Raw genomic sequence first — 21,203 nt, 5'->3', positions numbered from 1 at the left:
GGCATTTAGAGAAAATGTCTTGCGTGCCCATGTTCAAACGGCAGTATGGAAATCGGCACCCCTGCCGGACCCTCCATCGTTTGAGCCTACTGACTATGGGTGGTCTCGTGAAGAAAGCACCAAAACACTGATCCCAAAGACTCTCCCACCAGACGTTGCCCTAGCACCTCCTGAGGTATTAGAGATGCTTCGTTGTGGGTGTTCAACCAATGAACCATGTAGTTCTCAGAGGTGTGGCTGTAACAGTGGACACTTGCCTTGCACATTTTTCTGTGCATGTCGTGGAGAATCAAACTGTCGAAATACATACAACAAGCAAAACGATGAGGCTGATGAAGGGGAGGACTATCAAAGTGGTGGAGAGGACAATGACTTGCTAAACTGAGTAACTAAAGATATTATGACTGCTAATTAGCATAATATATGCAGTTTATGCAAATGACTATAGTTCATCATCCTGGAGGTCTGTGTAGCAGTCTGGGACTAATTAGTGCAATCAGGGAAATGTTACATGTATCATTGTTATATTTTGCCATAAGTCGGAAATTTCAACCATTTACACTAAATTTATGCATATGCAAATCCATATGGAATGCAAATATATGCAAAAAAGGCACTAACAATGTCAAAAGTAGAATCTGAGACCCATTAACATTGGGAAAGGCATAGAAATTACCCTCTTAATGGCAACATATGCAAGCTTTACCCAAAATACCAAAATTGGGTAATTCCCGTCACCTAATTAGCATAACATGCATATGCAAATTAGTAATCATGTTAAAAATGGTATCATCAGAATCAGAGACCCTCTAAACCTTGGGGTAGACATCATGATCTCCCTTGTATCTGGTCAAATAAAAAAGTTATACCCTAAAAACAAAATTTTCATAATGGCCGACTTAATTAGCATATTATGCAAAATGCTCAAGGGTGCCAAGGTGGCATCAAGTGGATTCTGAATCAGCATGTCTCAAAGTTATATAATCTGCAAAAAAAACTTTGTGGGTACCCTAAAACCACGTTTGGTCCCCATTCTGCTAGACTAGATAGCATCCAGAGTGGCATAAGGCCATTTTGAGTTTACAAGGTTACCAACCGTTCTCTCTCTCTCTCTCTCTCTCTCTCTCTCTCTCTCTCTCTCTCTCTCTCTCTCTCTCTCTCTCTCTCTCTCTCTCTCATTGATAGGGAGCAAACAGGATATCCACATTAATTTTGACAGGCTATTTCAGCATCTTACAGTACTTTGAGCCGAGCCATTAGTAATGTTGATAGTAGTAGAATAAATTATTTTTTTAATATATATATATATATATATATATATATATATATATATATATATATATATATATATATATATATATATATATATATATATATATGTGTGTGTGTGTGTGTGTGTGTGTGTGTGTGTGTGTGTGTGTGTGTGTGTGTGTGTGGATCTAGCGAAGATATATACTTACTTTATTAGCATTTCCTCTACTAAAATATATTCCATTCCATTTTGTATAGGTTGAAAAAATTCTGAATAACATAACTCCCGTAATTGTGCTTTTATTTACACGAAGTTATAGCTCTCTCTCTCTCTCTCTCTCTCTCTCTCTCTCTCTCTCTCTCTCTCTCTCTCTCTCTCTCTCTCTCTCTCTCTCTCTCTCAGTGTTACCATAAATTCAGTGCAGATTTTAATGAAATGGAATGGTCAAGACGATTGAAATTAGGAAATAAAAAAGTGGAAAAGCGTTCTATTTGGCTGAATATTGTTGGATCCTTCTTGAGGGTGTTTGTAAGTTCTCGCAGAAAGTTTGGAAGTTGGAGCAACAATGTACCCAGTCAATTGTTACTCCTCTCGGACAACGAGGACCCACTCAATATTGGATTATGCAGTGCAATTCTCCTGTTTCCCATTGCTGTGAAGGTAATGTATTATAAATCCATTGATAATTAAATGATTTTACAGGCAAAGGGGTGTACTTACTCGGTGTGAAACTAATCTGATAGAAGTGTAATTTATAGCCTAGGTCCATTTTTCCCCCAAGATGTAGAAACTTCCTGCTGGATTAGGCCTTCCTTCTAAGTAGTCTTGGTATTACAGATTCTTGTAGGAAACACCGTGAAATTATTTAAAAAGGCAATAAAGTAGAGACTAAACCAAATGATGCAAACAAACTTTACAAAATAAACTCTTGTTAATATTGTAGTTACCTAACCTCACTTTACCTAATCTTACTTTACCTAACTAACCTGTGCCTTGCCTAACACCACTTCAGCCACTCTTACCTTACTGAACCTCACGTTTATATCCTTAACTTCCTAACATCACCTTTCCTGCCCGTACCCAAGTAACACGTACATTACCTACCCTTACCTTACCTTCCCTTACCATACCTACCCTTACCATACCTACCCATACTTTACCTGACCCCACCTTGCCTACTGTTATTGGTTTTATTATAGCCTTACTTTACTCTTACCGGTATTATTATAGAACTACATGGGAAAAAAACTTTGCTAATAAAGAAATTGTGTTATATTTAGAAAGATTCCTGTTTTATTATAAAATGAGCTGTTTCTGTTGCAAATAAATTATATCCTAATATATACTACTGAAATTGGGGCCACCCAGTGGGAACCAGGGATTTTGAGTGGTAAATTTACTGGGGAATCGATGAATAATGGGAAAAAATTACCTTTTATTCCCTGTTCATTATTCAATGGTACGCATAGAAAATTCACACAAAAAATACAGAAAATGTGGGAATCCTGTTCCCTGAAATATTTATTTCATTGTTTTATTTACATTCTTGGATATTTCTGCTCCCGTTTATGCCTGTATGCATAGCTTCTTGTGCAATTATGACTTTGTTTCCTGCGCACCTACTTCCTTTGCTACCATATTTGGGCATGTATGTGTGCTGGAGTGTGAAGTAAGCAGTTCTGTGACACACCCCGTTTTCTTAGCACAAATGTTCAGTTCCTTTGTAGCTGTGTTACGTGTCGGGTGTGTTATGCAGCCCAAGTAACGGCGTCGTAAGTCTCAGTCTTGAGGTAAGGAATTGTTTGTGATTTATTATATCATAATGTAAGGATTTTTTTGTGATTTAATTTTAGTTTGGGACCTGGGAAGGGGATCTCAGGGGGTTTTCACTCCCCCCCCCCCAGTTAGGTCTGTGACCAGGGAAGGGGGTTCTTGGAGCTTACCCCCACCTAGGTCTGTTACCTGAGAACTACTAGGTTAGGTTAGGTGGGTTGTTAGGTTCTGTCTGTTACCTGGGAACTGCTAGGTTAGGTTAGGTGGGTTGTTAGTTTCTGTGGCCATTTACAAATCTTGAAAGTGTTAAATAATCATGTTTTGTCCTGTTTTTGCACACCCAAATTCCAAGGTTCCTACCTGTGTCCGTCGGGGAGGGGGTTGTGTGTCCATAGTGGTAAAACAGCTTATTTTAAACATCTGACTTACCCGGTGGATATATAAATAGCTTAAGTCCCTGAAGTCACGGCAGAAAATTCAAAACTCGCGGCAATCGCAGATTGAGTAGCTAGGTGTACCACCAGTGAGCCCTCACGTGACAGTACTTAGAACCATTCCATGCCTCTTCAGATTTTCTCTGCCGCTCACGCGGACAACATCGTCAGATATTCACTTGTTATTAACCTGAATTTTGGCAGTTATCTTTCTGATGTACTGATAAATTGGTTTTTGGCATTCGCTTATTTTGGTTTTGTTTGGTATTTGATAGCTATGTTTATAGCTTAAAAGGTAGGATTAGAAGTTTTTTCAACCTACTGTAATCTTACGAAAAACATGATGGCGGTAGGTAAACACTCCGCCTACTCTATGACGTTACAGTCATATGACGTAACCTATAGTATGACTTGCAATTTCTTTCTTTTTCTACAAAGAATGATAAGTGAATACTATCTTACAAAGTATTTAAATTTTTTAAGATGAAAGGATTGTTATTTTAAGAAAATTTTTGTCCTCTTAGTATACTTTATTTAGATAATCTTCGATCTTTTTTCAAAGATTAAATAAACTAGCATTCAGTTAAATTTACGCTACGCAGTTCACAGTCAATCGATACAGTATTACAAATTTCTTTGTATCGTTATTTATGGAAAGTAAATTCTTCTTGAGAACCAAAGTATTTAAGTTCTTATAATATAAAGGAATATAAAATAAAAGGAATATGTTATTTGTTCCGTAACCGAAATACAAACCACGCTATTTACATTGGGTTTACCTTTTAGTGCAGCTGAAATGGCGAGCCATTAGAATTTAACGAGGGTGTATTACCCCCGCGCTAGTTAGCGGGGGGTAGGGGGAGTGGTAGCTAGCTACCCCTCCCCCCCCCTCACACACAGATGAATGCTCACTTTCACTTTTGGCTCGGACTGTGACAGACGTCTCTGTCTTGGTCCTTTCTTGGCAGCCATTGTTTGTTTTGTCTTTACTTAATCGCTTACTTTTCTCTTACTCAATATATATGTAAACATGTTTTCATGTTTGTATATATATTTGAATATAGAAATCATTAAGTTTCCTTTTCAGAGTTGTGTGTGTAGTGTACGATATCTTCGTGGAGTCCTCGGCAGTTAGGCCACCACGGCGTAATTTTATGGGTTGCGATCGAGTTTGACCGGTCTTTCTCTCTCTCTCTCTCTCTTGAGGTCGTTCACCCTATTATTACGTGTTACTACGCCCTTGTAGCTTCCTTTCCGTGTGGGGGGGTTGCTACGCCGTACGTTTGTCTCAATTAGTTTATGAATCTAATTGTAGTTGTTAACTTTAAAGCTTGTAGAACGATTCCTTTCGGGGTTTTCGTTCTTTCTTTAGTGTTCATTCATTTTTAAATTACATAATTGCATAGTTTCATAATTATAATTGTTATAATTCTGTTTTGGTTACAGCTCTCCTTCCGTGAGTGTAAGTGGTTGTGAGGGCACGTGCCTGTTGTGTAATTCTTGTTTCCTTTCCCTCGGGATTCCTCTTCGGAGCCTTCCCGGGGGAATGAATGTGTACTAATGATTTTTGTTTTATTTTTTTACAGTTACCGATCTATTTCGTTTCTGTAATATGGCAACGGTGTGAGCTGTCTTGTTGAGGCCTGGGATTCGGCTGTTGCTGCCTCCCCCCTTGTATTTTCGTCAGGGGCGTGACTCCTTCTACTGGAAGTACTCCCGTGACGACGGACAGCTCTCCAGTTCATTTTAGAACTCTCAGGAGGCTTGCCTCCTTGGGCGGGTAACTTTCCTTCCGAGGGAAGTTTTTCCTGTCCAGACTTGAGTTTTTCCCCTTTTGGGGGGTTCTTCTCTTGCCTTTTTTTCGTGCGACTATGCTCTTGGTGCTGAGCGGTCACACCTGCAGTTTCGCTCAAGGGGCTGGGCAACTGCAGGAGCCCCTCTTCGGAGGATTGCTCCCTTTAGGTCACTGGCTGACCAGTCTCTTCTACGAAGTGTTGACCAGTCTCTTCTACGAAGTGTTTCTCTTTCGTTCGCGAGAGAGTACACTCATAGAGACTCCTCTTCGGAGGATTCTTCTGGTGCTGTTGCTGTTGGCCTCCTTCGCCGTAAGGCCCACCGTCCGCCTCGTCGTAAGGGCCTCTCATCTCCCTATAAGGGTGCTAAGAGGCGCCTTTTTGAATCTCCGTTTGCAGCCCACAACTACTACTTCTTGATCTTCCGCCTTGGTGCAGATGGACAGCAGTCTGATCTCGTCTTCCGACGGACAACGGTCTTCCAACGGACATCAGTCTCCCGGCGGACAGGCAACGGTCTTCCGATGGACATCTGTCTCCCGACGGACAACGTTCCCTTCAGGGCAAAGGGTTGCCTCCCACGGGGGTTCTTCCCTTGCGTGTCAGGGTTCCCCTGCGCGCCCTTCTGCTGTGTTCTCTCCTGCTCCTGCTCAGTGTTAGCGCACAGGCGCTCTCCTGCTCATCAGCGCTTCCTGATCGCTAGCGCTCTCCTGTTCGCCAGCGCTCTCCTGTTCGTCAACGCTCTCCTGTTCGTTAGCGCTCTCATGATGATCATCCCTGCTGTTCCTGTTGGTTCCTGTTACGCGCCCACGTTCGCCCACGTTCGCCCTCGCGATCTAGAACTTCGGTTCAGGTCTGGGTCAAGGACTCTTCTTCTATGCGCAGGCTTCCACGCGTTGCCTTCTGCTCGTCAGCGATCATTAGCTCGCCAGCGACCTTAGACGCGTCAACGTTCACCTGCTTGCCAGCGATCTCCTACGCGTCAACGATTGCCATCGATCTGCCTGCGCGCCCTTCTTTGCCACACACCAATGGGCGCCAACGGTTTTCTAACCGTCTAGGATCGCCTGATTAACAGCTGGCTTCAGCGCTCACCTTCCTGATGCACCTGCGTGCCTTCTGTTAGCGCGATGCGCGCTAACCATCACTAGTCTCTCTCGCGTTGGCAATCGCCTACGCACCCGCGCGATTCTTCATCTGCTCGCTAGCGTTTTGTTAACGCACCACCGCTCACCAACGCGCCGTCGCTTGCCGACGCGCCATTGCCCACCTGCGCGTCAGCGCTCACCAGCTCACCACCGATCGCCTGTTGATCCACATCGCCAGCGGTCTTCCTCGCCCACGCGGCAGCGCGTTTCCTCGCCATCGCGCTAACGCTTGCGTTCGCCGCCTCGGACTCGCGCTCATTCACCTGCCCACCCTCGCGACCGCTCCCCTGCGCGCCCGCGCGACCGCTCCCCTGCGCGCCCGCGCGACCGCTCGCCTGCGTGCCCGCGCGACCGCTCCCCTGCGCGCCCGCGCGACCGCTCGCCTGCGCGACCGCTCGCCTGCGCGCCCGCTCGCCCGCGCGCCAGCGCGACCACTCGCCCGCTCGCCTGCTTGCCCGCGTGACCGCTCGGGTTCGACCTTCTTCAGCGCCGGGACAAACTTCCGGATGCTTACCATGAGTGTGGGTTCATGGTATTTTGCTTGGAGCCTTCTCTTCTTCTGCCTCAACATCTGGATAATCTGGCCATGATATTGAGTCAACGGCCTTACCACGTTGGAAACCCCGCTTCTCGTCCGTCCAGCGAGGTTAAGCAACGTCGGTTCTGGTCGGTACTTGGATGGGTGACCACCTGGGGACGCCAGATTCTGTTGCCACATCCTCCGAGCCTTCCTTTCAGTTGACTGTGGCAAGACTGAGGAGAGTCGCAGTACCTGTTCTCAGTCAAGCAGAGCTTTCAGCCCTACCTTGGAACGTTTCCTAGTTCTCCTTTCCTCATTGACCTGTCTATAGTCCGAACGGTCGCCTCAGGATAAGTTCCATGTGGGGCGGTCCAAGTTCCGGTGGTTTCAGGCAACGATTAACCGGACTTCCTGGCCCCTATGGGACCAGCGGAACTATTAGATCTGCAATGGGTGTTGACCTATGGAACCTCTTGATGGTAGTGGATATTGTCGTCCTTTCCCCACATTCTTGATGCTGTTCTCGGACTCGTCAAAGGAAAGGGGGGGGCATGTTACGGTCCAGGCCTGTGGTCAAGACCTGAAGGATACCTCTCCATCATTCAGGCAGGCTTAGGGGCCGTAGTCTGGCCCCTCTACAGATCCTACAGCTCCTGCCGAGTCGCTCCGTGCGCGTCGACTTCATGATTCTGGCGTGTTCTAACCAGCAGGGGACGCATTTTCACACCTTCACATCTTGCAGTAGAGATACCGGGATGATTGAGATACTCTCAGTACCACCATCGGCTCTCTCATTCCAGGCAGAGGAATGTTCTCTCCGACTATCTGAACAGAGCCTCGTAGAGAGAGTGTACCTGGGGGTCTTTGACCTTGAGTAACCAGCAAGTCCTGGTCCGGGGGACCTGATCGCGACAGCTTGGAACCTCAAGCTTCCGGTGTTCTTCCCCCCAGTCTCAGACCCCGAGACTCTGGCAAGATGCATTCCGGTGATGGTGGGACAACTTCGACGCCTGCATCTTCCCTCCTTTTTGTCTGTGGACAATGGGTCTCAACAAGACCAGGTTGTCTGTCAACCTTTCAATGGGAGAGCTCCACTGGGACTATGCGCAGATCGGTTTCTGGACCCTCTGCTTCCCCTGACGGAACTCCCGGGAGAGCTTCTCCCACGGCGCAGACTACTCAAACAACCACACTGCAACATCTCTCCCGAACCGGGGCGTCGCTTCGGCTTCATGCCTTGGGACACTACGCCGCCTCCTCAAGAAGAGACAACCCGCTACAGTCGCGGTACGGAGGTCGCGTCATCTGCGATAGTCATCCGCAGGGGTCTTCCAGGCAAAGTGAAGAGTCTTCGGTGGTTGGTGCCATGGGAGATATACCTCTTCCCTTGAGGCCTCTTCTCCAGCAATAACGGTCTTATTGCCTTTCGGCGGGAGGAAACTCCTTTCCGCTCTCGGCAATGAAGCCTGTCGCTCAGCCTTTCCCTGACCTTCAGGCTTAAAGGAATAACTTTTTCCTGCCCACTGGATCTTTCCTCGCTCATGCGAAGCTACGATCGTCCCTGCCCTAGTCGGAGGAAGACCTCCAACTTGGAGCATGGCTCGGACCTTTTAGTCCCTTAAGAGATCTTCTCAAGACCCTTTACGACAGGCCTCGGATTGTATTTCGCCTTGGGTCTCCTGCTCACTCTGGCCACGGCCAGTGTGTAAGCAATCTTCTTGGTCTTGTACGACTCCGCCCTTTCTAAGGAAGAGGGGAAGGCAACATTCAGGTTCGCTCCTGAGTTGTTGGCTAGACTCAGAATCTAGGGGTCCCGGCCCTTCGGTCCAATTCCTTCAAGATTTCGAGTCTCCATTCTGTATCTGATGTCCCAAGACCTTCTCTTTCTTGCCAGTAAAGGAATCGAGAGGTTAGCTTTGGGAACAGCTGCAGTTTGTCCTCAGTTGCAGCCGATTTGGGAGCACAAGGAGGACACGGGGGAGAGTCACCAGTATACCTCTTCAGCCCAGACTCAAGGACATTCATCTAGACCTGTCTCCAGACCCTCCCCCGTCACGTCGCCCTACAGCACGATGTTGGTTACATCGCAACGTCCCTCGCATTCGAGTAATACTACTCTGTGACGCAGGTGCTACAAGCTGGAGTCTGGAAGCGTCTAATGACCTTCGCAGCCCGCTTCCTGCAGGGCGTGACCCACAGGAGTCTCGATACGTTTTCTATCGCTCTGTGGTGGCTACACAACAGCTGGTCTAACCTCAGGCTCCTTTTTGGACAGGTAGCAGAAGGTTGAGGGCATTGTTATCAGGTTTTAGTCTGCATGAACGAAAGATAATGTCTGGCTCTTATTTCTTTCTTCATCATCCCCTCTACGGGGAAGCAGCATCCTGGTCTCTGCATAGCTGACCTCGAACCTCTGCAGGTAAACCATGCTTCCTTGTGTTCCGAGTATTGAGTCAATACTGTCGCTTCCCCCATACCCTGACGAGGTGGTATTGGGAACGTCCTAACCCAGAGTTCTTTCTGGAACTCCAGGTCAACTGCCTAGGACGGGTCACACTTCTTCCTTCACACACAAGCTTATGTAGGCCACACGGTTCCTTGCGGAGCAAGGAACTTGTGAGGTGCAGGGACTCCTTTTCTCGAGTGCGACTCACTCGGATTCTGAGTCCCCGGGTAAAGCCAAAGCCAGTAAGGCTGGGGACTTTCCACCCTACCTAAGGGGTAAGTCACCCAATGTAAATAGCGTGGTTTGTATTTCGGTTACGGAACAAATGACAAATTCGAAGATAATTTGTATTTTTTCTAACCATACAAACCTTAGCTATTTACACATATTTGCCCGCCAGCCCTGTCCCCCAAGACAAGTCCTACCTCTAAGTGAAAGTGAGCATTCATCTGTGTGTGAGGGGGGGGAGGGGTAGCTAGCTACCACTCCCCCTACCCCCCCCCCCCGCTAACTAGCGCGGGGGTAATACACCCTCGTTAAATTCTAATGGCTCGTCATTTCAGCTGCGCTAAAAGGTAAACCCAATGTAAATAGCTAAGGTTTGTATGGTTAGGAAAAATACAAATTATCTTCGAATTTGTCATTTTGAGAAAATATTTTTCCTTTTAGTATTTTTTCTTTAGAGAATCTATTTTCAGAGATTGAAGAAAACTAGCGGACAGTTATTTTTACACTAAGTAGTATTCATGACAATCGATATAGTCTCACGATTCGTTGTATCGTTGTTTACTTTGTCGTTTTAGGGAATACTAATATTTTTCGTATAATATATATAGATGTTCCATTTGCAAAATTTGGCAAATCATCTTTGTTCCGTAACTGACATACAAAACACGCTATTTAATAGGGGTTATTACTTTCGGCATAGCTAAAATGACGAGCCATTAGAATTTTAACGAGGGTTTACTACCCCACCGCTAGTTAGCGGGGGGTAGGGAGGGTAGCTTGCTACCCCCCCCCCCCCCTCACAAACACCTGTGCTTGAGCTCACTTTGCTCTCGGCTCGGGTGGTAGTCGGACGTGTCCGCTCTCACCCTCACCTCTCTGACAGCCATTAATGCCTTTTTGCTTTCTCTTCTACAGGTGTGTTTGTGAAGTTGGCCTCTGCTATCATGCGCAAGTGTCCAGGATTATCTGACCGCCCTTGTGGTATGTTTATGTCGGCGGTCGAGACGGACCCTCACACCCTTTGTCCTTATTGTAGGGGCCAATGGTGTGATAGAACTAATAAGTGTGGTCAGTGTAGGGAGTGGTCTATTTCCCAGTGGGAGAGGTTTTCTCGGCGACGGAAGATGAAGTCCAAGCGGGATATTTCTCCTTCGAAGGTTTCTTTGAAAGGAGAAATTCCCAAGGACTCTTCTTCCGTTGCCCAAACCTCCTCCGAAGCTCCCGCTCGATCGGTTTCTTCCGAGAGACCGTCGAGTGGTAGCGTAGGCCATAGTTCTGTTTCCCGACCTCGGGGTTCGGGAGAGGGCGTTGCCTCCCATAGCGAGGCAGCTCCTCCTCCTCCCCCGGGGGAGGAATTAAATATTAATGTAAGCACTAATGATTTGTTCCAGCTTTGGTCTTCCTTGGGGCTCGAAGGTTCGCCCCCCAAGGAAGCCTTATTTGACATGATCCGGTTGGGTGCCGCTGTCAAACAATTGCTGACTTTGGCAGAGTTTGATCCTCTGTCTATCGTCGACGTTGTGGTGGCAGAGGCTTCCGATGCGGTACCTCTACAACTGATCAACCTGCTGTAGCTGAAGGCTTAGTTTCTCCCTCTGCTCAACCTTCGAGGGAGGAACTAAGTCCAACAGTCTCTCCTGCCGGTGATTCTCCCCCTCGGGGGAGTTCACTCACAGAGACTCCTCTTCGGAGGACTGCTGACGGTTAGCTCGCTGACCCAACGGCCCCCAGAGGGCGCAAACGGTGTAAAGCTCGCCTTCCTCTTCGCCGGAGAGGCCTTCCTTCACCTCACAAGGGTGTGAGGAGGTGCCTCTTCGGTTCATCATCATAGCCTCAGTCCGCCGCAGAGGAGCCTCGTCATCGATCTCCGACTGTTCCTGCTACAACCCTGGACCTCTCTGCGGATCATTCGCGATCCCCTTCAGTGGAAGGTCGTCCCTACAAAGGACACGTCGACCTTCCACCCGTCAGACCTGCTGACCTGCCGTTGCCGTTCCTGGCTGCTGATGCGCTGTGGGCGCCTATCCATCCTGTTTTTATGAGACAGGCAACGGTCCCTTCGGGGCAACTAGGGTGTATGCGCAAATTGGCGGATATGTCCCTTACGCGCCAGCGTTCACCTGCGAGCCAGTGCTTATCTACTGCCGACGATTCTGATAAAGCGCGTCAGCGCTCACCGTTGGCTGATGTTCCGGCTAAAGCGCGCCGGCGCTCACCTGTGCATCAGCGCTCACCTGCGCATCAGTGCTCACCTGCGCGTCAGCGCTCCCCTGATCGCCAGTGCACGCGCCTTACACTTTCTGGGCGTTATGCGCGCCATTGTTCTCCTGCGCGCCAGCGCTTGCCAACGTACCAGTGCTCTCCTGCGCACCAGCGCTCTCCGCGCCAACGATCTCCTGCGCGCCCACGATCTTCCGATCTGGGCGCAGTAGGGAAGTTGAATGCTTACCCTGCGCGCCATCCCTTGCCAGCACGGATTCGCGCGCAGTCACCCACTCGCGCCCACGCCCATCTCCCCAGCCTGATGTGTGCACACATGCGCGCCCGCGCGCAAGAGATATCTCTCCTGCGCGCGCGCCCAACGGTATCATCGCCTGCACGGGCTCTTCATCCTGGTCCTGTGCCCCCGCGTGCGCGAACATTCACCCTCGCGAGCGCGCAAACTACCTTCTGCGCATCCTCTGCTGTCTCTGGCACGCGCTCCTACGCTCCATCGCTCGCCCGCGCGCACCCTCGCCATCGCCCTCTCGCGCGCGCCAACAATTTCCCGCGCGCGACCCCGGGTATTCCCCATCGCGTGAGCGCCAACGCGATCGCCAATACCCTCCCACACGCAAGGCTCCAGGACAACGCGCAGCAAGGTCGCTATTGCCACATCCCCCCCCCCCCATTTTCTTATTTTCAGGCGAACGCCCCTTTGGTAACTCCTCCCAGGGATCGGTCGATCCCTTTCTCCCCAGAGGGAGTATCTGACAGTACAGCCGTCAGCCAGCAGCCTTGGTTTGGGACACTGGTCAGAGCGATCGTGCAGGCGTATAAGCCTGTTCTCTCTGACCTGGGCCACAAATCCTTGGCAGCTTCTACTCCCCTGAAGAGGAAAAGAGGAGTTTCAAACGTGGTAATTTCTCCGAGGACAAAGCTGACTCCTCGTAAGTCTTTGAGGCAGGCCTCCTCACCCCCCCCCCAGACTTTTTCTCCCTCCCCTTCGGACGAAGACTTCCCGTCCTCAGGGAAGTCACGTGAGGTGAGGCGTTCCCCCATCGCACCAATGAGGGAAACCCCACCTCGCGCTGGAAAGTCTTCTTGGGTAGGGGTGAAGAGCCTACCCCCGTTGTTGTTGGAGTCTTGCATCCCTCCCAGAAGGGAGTCGAAGGACTCCAAGACAGTACCAAAGTCTTCATCAAGATTTAGACCGGAGCCAGCCAGTCATTTGGAGAACGTCCGCGAGTCCCCCCTAGAAGAGTCTTTGGGGACAGGAGACTTCGCTGCTAGTCCTTCAGGAGGAGAGCTGCAGGAGTCAGAACATACGCTCTGGCAGGTTCTGACCCTTATGAGGACTCTCATTGGGTTTGCTGACCCAGAGATTCCTCCTCGTGAGGGCTAGGACACGGTCTTGGACCGAGTCTTTGAGACTCAAGAACCCTCGAAGGCCAGTGCAGCTTTTCCCTGGTCTCAAGGGGTCAAGAGTGCTAAGGACAAGATTGAAGTCCAGCTGTCCGAGCTTGCCTCCTCCATGCAGGTACTTCGACATCGTAGAGGAGACTTGTTTGGCTCTTCCCCTTCACCATTCGTTGGAAGAGCTTACCAGGGGAGTCCCTCTTGAGAGACTCTCCAACCGGCAGGTCTCATTCTCGACGACTGAGATCCTTAGCCAGGAGAAGGTGGCGAAGTGTGCCATGCAGGCCACTTCGTGACTGGATATCTGGCTAGGTACCTTAGGTATCATGATACGTTCGGAGGATTTATCCAAAGAATGTACCAGGAAGGCTATGGAGACCTGTTTACTCTCAGGCACTCACACGATCGAGTGTCTAGCCCACCAAGTCTCGAACTTGTAGGCTAACACCATCTTGAAACGTCGAGATGCGGTGTCTGAGAGGTTCCATCAAAAGGTCCCTAACACCGAGATCAGCAGGCTCAGACATTCTCCCGTGATGGGAATGAACTTGTTTGAGCCTAGGGACGTGGAGCAGACCGCTGAGAGGTGGAGGAAGTCCCACCAAGACTCCCTCCTACATAGGGCTTTGACATCTAAGCCCTATAAACCTCCAGCACCCCAGCAGCCACGCCCTACCAAGACCACGAAACCGGCAGCGGCAGCGAAGACGGTGGTGTCTAAGCCCTTTCCTCTCAAGGACAAGAAAGGCAAGAAGTCTTCCAGGGGAGGGAAGAATCCTAGAGTGAGTGGCCGAGGCCACAAACGCTAGGATTGGCAGTCCCCCTGCATGTCCACCAGTGGGGGGATGCCTACAAAGTTGCGCGAATAGGTGGCAGCAACTCGGGGCCGATTCCTGGAGATTTCCGTAATCAGTCAGGGATATCGCGTCCCGTTCACAACATCTCTACCTCCCCTGACAGCGAATCCAGTGTCGTTGAGCTCTCTTGCCATGGGATCAGCAAGGGGGCAAGCCCTTCGGGCAGAAGTCCAGACCATGTTGAAGAAGGGCGCTCTCCAAGAGGTCCTCGACGGGTTTCCAGGCTTCTTCAGTCAACTCTTTCTTGTTAAGAAGGCGTCTGGAGGCTGGAGACTAGTCATCGACCTCAGCTCTGAACAAGTTTGTCAAGCAAACTACGTTCAGCATGGAGACCGCAGACACGGTCAGACTTGCAGTGAGACCGCAAGACTTCACGTGTACACTGGATCTGAAGGACGCGTACTTCCAGATCCCAGTCCATCCGTCTTCAAGGAAGTACTCAAGATTCAGCCTAGACAACAAGGAGTACCAGTTCAAGGTGCTGTGTTTCGGTCTCTCCACAGCACCACAAGTTTTCACCAGAGTGTTCACCCTAATATCGTCGTGGGCACACAGGATCGGCATCCTTCTCCTCCGTTATCTGGACGACTGGCTGATCCTAGCAGGCTCTGAGTCATCCCTTCTTCAACACCGAGACAAACTTCTGGGACTTTGCCAGGATCTGGGGATCATGGTAAATCTCGAGAAGTCCTCTCTGCTTCCCACTCAAAGACTGGTATACCTAGGCATGATCATAGACACCAATCTCCACAAAGCCTTCTCATCAGACGACAGGATAGCAAGACTGAGGAGGGTCGCAAGCCCTTTCCTCAAACAAGAAGGACTTCCAGCCCAATCGTGGTTACGTCTCCTCGGTCACCTCTCATCTTTGGCCTGTCTAGTTCCCAACGGTCACCTCAGGATGAGATCCCTCCAGTGGTGACTCAAGTCCCGGTGGAATCAGGGTTACGATTCCCTGGACGTCATGATCCCTATGGGACCTGCAGAACGGACGGACCTCCATTGGTGGGTGACAGACGAGAACCTACGAAGAGGAGTGGATCTTCTCGTGCTCCCCCCGGATTTGATGCTGTTTTCGGACGCCTCAAAGAAAGGGTGGGGGGCCCACGTTCTGCACCACAGGACCTCAGGCCTGTGGTCAGAATCACAAAAGTGCCTCCATATAAATCTTCTAGAGATGAAGGCTGTCTTCCTGGCCCTTCAACAGTTCCAACAATACCTGGCGGGTCACTCTGTGGTGGTGATGAGCGACAACACCTCAGTAGTGGCTTACATCAACAACCAAGGAGGTACCTTTTCAAAGCAGCTATCCCATCTTGCAGTAGAGATACTGAGATGGTTGGAAGTCCACTCGATTCCACTATCGGCACGTTTCATTCCAGGCAAGAGGAATGTGCTCGCTGACAGTCTGAGCAGAGCGTCTCAGATAGTGAGTACCGAGTGGTCTTTGGATCATCTAGTAGCCAACAAAGTCCTGACTTTGTGGGGTTCCCCGACTGTGGATCTGTTCGCGACAGTGTTGAACTTCAAGCTTCCGCTGTACTGCGGAAGATGCCTTCCAACAACGGTGGGACAACATCGACGTGTACGCCTTTCCCCCGTTCTGTCTGATGAGGAGGGTGCTCAACAAGACCAGAGTATCGGTCAATCTGTCAATGACTCTTATAGGTCCGCTATGGCATCACGCGGAATGGTTTCTGGACCTTCTGCAACTCCTAACGGAACTTTCGAGAGTGACACATAGGTCTCTAGACACCCTTTCTATACGGCCTATTGTGATAGGTCAACAGGTGCAGTAACTACCTTACGCCCTTGCAGGGGACAGTAACCATTGGTTGAGGATTCTGGGTTACACTAGGTTTTACGAGGGACATCCATATATGTTCTTCGTCTCCTTCTCTCCCCACATCTGGGGATCCCAGCCTGTATCCAGTTTCAGCTGGACTCGCCAATGGAAATAAGGTATGATACTCATCTGATTCCTCTCACAGGGTATAAGTTATACTCGTGGTCACGAGGTTTCCCATTTGCAAGGTCGGGGGAATCCTAAGTTTGAAGGTGTCCGAGTCGAAGGTTCCTGACCCACTTCATCTTGAAACATTTGTTTCCTCGAGGCTGCAAACCTTCAGTTGTGCTGAAGATTATGGGGATCTACAAAGAAAGAAGATTAACGGAAGGTTGTTGCTTCAAAAGAGTCTAGTCTGAGGACTATCTTCCCTAGGAATAGGGAACTCCTTGGCCGCCCTAGCCTCAAGACTAAGTCTCCTATAGTAAAGAATGAGGGTTTGTATCTAGTGTAGGAACAAATGACAAATTCATAACAGAGTTTGTATTTTTCCTAACATTCAAACCCAAATTCTTTACTCAAATCTTCCCTCCATCACCGCCCCCCTAGGATAGTCCTAGCTAGAATCCGATCGAAGGTAAACAGCAGCTACCGACCGGCGGTCCCCCACCACTAACAGGTGGGTAATTACCTGCCCGTTCATTAACGACCTTGTTAAGGTTTTTCTGCCGTATTTTCCAGCTCACGTTAGAATGTCTCCTATAGTAAAGAATTCGGGTTTGTATGTTAGGAAAAATACAAACTCTGTCATAAGTTTGCAAATGTTCCGTAACCGAAATACAAACCACGCTATTTACATAGGGTATTACTTTCGGCGTAGCTGAAATGACGAGCCATTAGATTTTTAACGAGGGTTAACTACCCCCTCGCTACCCCCTCGCTAGTTAGCGAGGGGGTAAGGAAGGGGTAGCTAGCTACCCCTCCCCCCTCACACACCGGTGAACTGATTCGCTTCGCTTTTGGCTCGGGTGATGGTCAGACGTGTCTGCTCTCACCCTCGCATATTGACAGCCTTTACCTTTTTTTTTTTTGCTTTTTGTTACAGTTGTGTGTACGGAAGTTGGCCTCTACCTCTATCATGTGGAAGCGGCCTGGCTTACCCGACCGCCCTTGTGGGACTTTTATGTCGGCGGTCAAGACAAAGAGTGCAGGGAGTGGTCTACCTCCCAGTGGGAGAGGTTTTCCCGACGACGGAAGAAGTCTAGGCGTGATCTTCTTCCGTTGCCCGAACTTCCTCCGAAGCTCCCACTCGATCGGTCTCTCGTGAGAGGCCGTCAAGTGGTATCGTAGGCCATTCTTTTGTTGACCAACCTTAGGGTTCGGGAGAGGGAGTTGCCTCCCATAGGGAGGCAGCTCCCCCTCCTCCTCCGGGGGAAGATTTTAATAACACTGTATATAATGATGATTTATTGCAGCTTTGGGCTTCCTTGGGGCTTAAGGGTTCGCCCTCCAGGGAAGCCCTTTTTGACTTGATACAGTTGGGTGCAGCTGTCAATCAGTCGCCGGTGATAGCGGAGGTAGATCCCCTGTCTATTGTCGACGTTGTTTTGGCAGAGGCTTCCGACGGGTCGGGTCAAACCCCTGCCGTGGTTGCTGATGTTGCTGAAGGCTCCGTTCCCCCCTCCGAACATCCTTCGAGGGAGGAGCTGAGTCCAACGGTCTCTCCTGCGGGTGATTCTCTCCCTCGGGGGAGTTCACTGACAGAGACTCCTCTTCGGAGGACCGACGATGGTGTTCCTGCCCCTAGAGGTCGTCTTCGCCGCAAGGCTCGTCCTCCTCTTCGCCGTAGAAGTGTTCCTTCTCCCTACAAGGGAGTTAGGAGGCGCCTCTTCGGTTCATCGCCCTCGACGTCCCCCGCAGAGGATCCTCCTCGACGTGAGTCGACCGTTCCAGCTGCATCACTGGACCTCTCAGCAGATTGTTCGCGATCTCCTACGCCTGCCAGACCTGGGGATCTTCCTTCACCGTTCCTGGAAGCAGATGCGCAGTGGGCGCCAACGCACCCCGTTATCCAATGGGCACCGGTCCCTTCGGGGCAAAAGGGCTTGTCTCACAATGTGAGCAAGTCCCTTAAATGCCAGGTTTTACCTGCGCGCAGTAGCGCGCAAGCGCTCTTCTACTGTTGCTGAGGACCAGTCTACATCAGAATCAACGCGCCAGCGATCTCCTGCAGCAGAGTCATCTCGTCAGCGCTCTCCTGCTCGTCACCGATCTCCTGCTCGTCACCGATCTCCTGCTCGCCAGCGCTCACCTGCGCGCCAGCGACCTCCTGCTCGCCAGTGCACATCTGCGCACCCTGTTCCTGATACACGCCTTGCGCGCCCACGATCTCCAACTTGCCAGCGATCTTCTCCTGTGCGTCAGCGCGCAACTGCGCGCCATCGTTCGCCCGTGCGCCCACGATCTTCGGATCTGGGTGCAGGCAAAATGACTTTTCCTTCTCCTTTTCGCCTGCGATCACCTGTGCGCCCTTGGAACTCGCCTATGCGCCAGCCCTCGCCTGCGCGCCATCGTGCCCACTCACCTTTGCACTCTTCCAGAGTTGGACGAGACACCATGCGCCCACGAGAAGTCTCCTCTACGCGCCCATGAGCAGCCTCCTGTGCGCGCTTCTACACCTACTAGTCCCGCGCCCCAGCTGTTTTCTCGAGGCCGCGCACCTGCGCGCCAGCGATCTCCTGCACGCCCGCGCGATCCATCGCCTGCGCGCATGTACTCTCCAGCGCGTCCGCGCCCACGATCCTGATCGCCGAAGGTCACCTACGCGCAATCTCACCTGTGCGTAGTCGCTCACCTTCTCGCCATACGCGCCATCGCTCGCCTGCGCGCTATCGCTTGCCAACGCGCCATCGCTCGCCTGTGCGCCATCATTCTCCCGGCCGCCAACGCCCGCCCTTAAGACAGCGCGCACCCTCGCCTGCGCGCCCTCTCGTACCCTCGCCTGCGCGCCCTCTCGTACCCTCGCCTGCGCGCCCTCGCGTACCCTCGCCTGCGCGCCCTCGCGTACCCTCGCCTGCGCGCCCGCGCGTACCCTCGCCTGCGCGCCCGCGCCCCCCTTGGCCCACGCGCCCATGCGCACCCTCGCCCGCGCTTTCATCTCTGTGCACGCGCGCGAACCTGTGATTTTTCCATCGCGCGAGCGCCAGCGTGATCCCGAGCACGATTCCCGCCGGGTTTCACAACCTAGCGAGTCTTCAGGAGCGCGTACAACCAGGTCATCATCTTCACGATCCCCCCCCACCGCAAGCGCAGAACAGCGCACTTGCAGGAGGAGGGGAAGTCTTCAGAGTGGTCTAGGCACCATTCTTCTTCTTCTTTTCAGGCAGGCCCTGTGGTATCTACTCCAAAGGATCACCTGATCCCCTTCCCTCCAGCGGGAGTCTCTGACACTGCGTCTGTCAGTCGGCAGCCTTGGTTTGGGTCCCTTATCAGAGCTGTCGTCCAGGCTATTAAGCCTGCCTTCACTGATTTGGGGCTCAAACCAACGACAGCCTCGACCCCACTGAAGAGGAAGAGAGGAGTAGAGTTCGTGGTGACTTCTCCTTGGGTCAAACTGGCTCCTAAGAAGTCCGTGACGAAGGCTCCTTCCCCCTCTCAGTCGTTCTCTCCTTCTCCTGTGGACGAAGCTTTTCCGTCCTCAGGAGAATCCAGTGAGGTGAGACCTTCTCCCACCGCACCAATGGGAGAAACCCCACCACGAGTAGGAGAATCGTCGCGTGTGGGGGCGGAGAAGAGCCTTCAGACTTCTTTACTGGAGTCCTGCATCCCTCCTAGAAGGGTGCCGAAGGACTCGAAGACCGTCCCGAAGTATTCTTCCCGGATTCGACCAGACCCAGCGAGATCCCAGGAGAATGTCCACGTGTCCCCCCAAGTAGAGCAGTTTGGGACAGGAGCTTTGCTGCCAGTTCACCAGGAGGAGAGCAGCATTATTCAGAGCACGCCTTCTGGCAGGTCCTGAATCTGATGAGGCATCTCAACAGGTTTAAGGACCCGGAGACCGTCCCTCGCGAAGGCAATGATACGGTCCTGGACCAAGTCTATGGCACTCAGAAACCCTCTAAGGCCAGTGCGACTATGCCTTGGTCCCAAGGGGTGAAGAGTGCCAGAGATAAGGTTGAGGGCCAGCTTCCCGAGCTTGCCTCCTCCAGCCGTTCCTCTGCTGGTAACAAGCTCCTCCCACCTCCTCGTGTGCAACAGATGAGGTACTTTGAGATCATGGGGGAGCCTTGTTTAGCTCTTCCGCTCCACCACTTCGTGGAAGAGCTTACCAGGGGAGTCTCTCTTGAGAGACTCTCCAGCCGGCAGGTGACATTCTCGGCAACAGAGATCCTGGGTCAGGAGAAGGTCGCAAAGTGTGCCATGCAGGCCACTTCGTGGCTGGATGTCTGGCTGTCTGGCTAGGGTCTCTGGGCATCCTGCTGCGATCCGAGGACCTGTCCAAGGAGAGCACCAGGAAGGCCCTGGAGACCTTCCTCCTCTCGGGCACACGTACCATCGAGTTTCTGGCCCACCAAGGGTCGAACTTGTGGGCAAACTCGATCTTGAAACGTCGTGATGCGGTGGCCGAGAGGCTCCACTCGAAGGTCCCAGCCATGGATGTCTGCAAGCTCAGACACTCTTCCATCCTTGGAAAGAGCCTGTTTGAGCCCAAGGATGTGGAACGGACAGCTGAGAGGTGGAGGAAATCGAACCAAGATTCTCTCCTCCAAAGGGCTCTTACATTTAGGCCCTACAAACCTCCAGCACCTCAACAACAACCTCGCCAGTCCAAGACAACGAAACCGGCACCGGCAGCAAAGACGAAGGTGTCCAAGCAGCAGCCCTTTCCTGTCAAAGACAAGAAGGGCGGAAGGTCCTCCAGGGGAGGCAGGAATCCTAGAGGGAGTGGCCAAGGCTGCAAGTGCTAGGATTGGCAATCCCCCTGCATGTCCACCAGTGGGGGGATGCCTGCAAAGTTGCGCATTCAGGTGGCAGCAACTCGGGGCCGATTCCTGGACGATCTCCGTGATCAGTCAAGGATATCGCGTCCCGTTCATAACATCTCTCCCTCCCCTGACAGCGAATCCAGAAGTCGAGACCATGCTCAAAAAGGATGCTCTCCAAGAGGTCATCGACGGCTCCCCAGGCTTCTTCAGTCAACTCTTTCTTGTAAAGAAGGCGTCTGGAGGCTGGAGACCCGTTATCGACCTCTCAGCCCTGAATAAGTTTGTCAAACAAACTCCGTTCAGCATGGAGACAACAGACACGGTCAGACTTGCAGTGAGACCGCAAGACTTCATGTGTACGCT

At 51.1% G+C, this 21,203-nt stretch overlaps 1 long non-coding RNA gene and 1 pseudogene across 1 annotated transcript in view; both read left to right on the top strand.

Annotated features, from left to right (window-relative positions):
- Nucleotides 1-1,672: 1,672 nt before the first annotated feature.
- Nucleotides 1,673-21,203, top strand: part of LOC137644066 (uncharacterized) — a 63,584-nt gene continuing 44,053 nt past the window's right edge. The window contains exon 1 of the long non-coding RNA XR_011045124.1: nucleotides 1,673-1,912. This is a non-coding gene — a long non-coding RNA (uncharacterized lncRNA). The remainder of the gene's footprint in view (nucleotides 1,913-21,203) is intronic.
- Nucleotides 6,997-7,115, top strand: LOC137644713 (5S ribosomal RNA; annotated as a pseudogene).

The sequence above is a fragment of the Palaemon carinicauda genome, chromosome 7 (genome assembly GCF_036898095.1).
Source record: "Palaemon carinicauda isolate YSFRI2023 chromosome 7, ASM3689809v2, whole genome shotgun sequence".
Lineage (NCBI taxonomy): Eukaryota > Metazoa > Arthropoda > Malacostraca > Decapoda > Palaemonidae > Palaemon > Palaemon carinicauda.
Note: the sequence above shows the minus strand (reverse complement) of the source record. Positions and strands in the feature narration are given on the sequence as shown.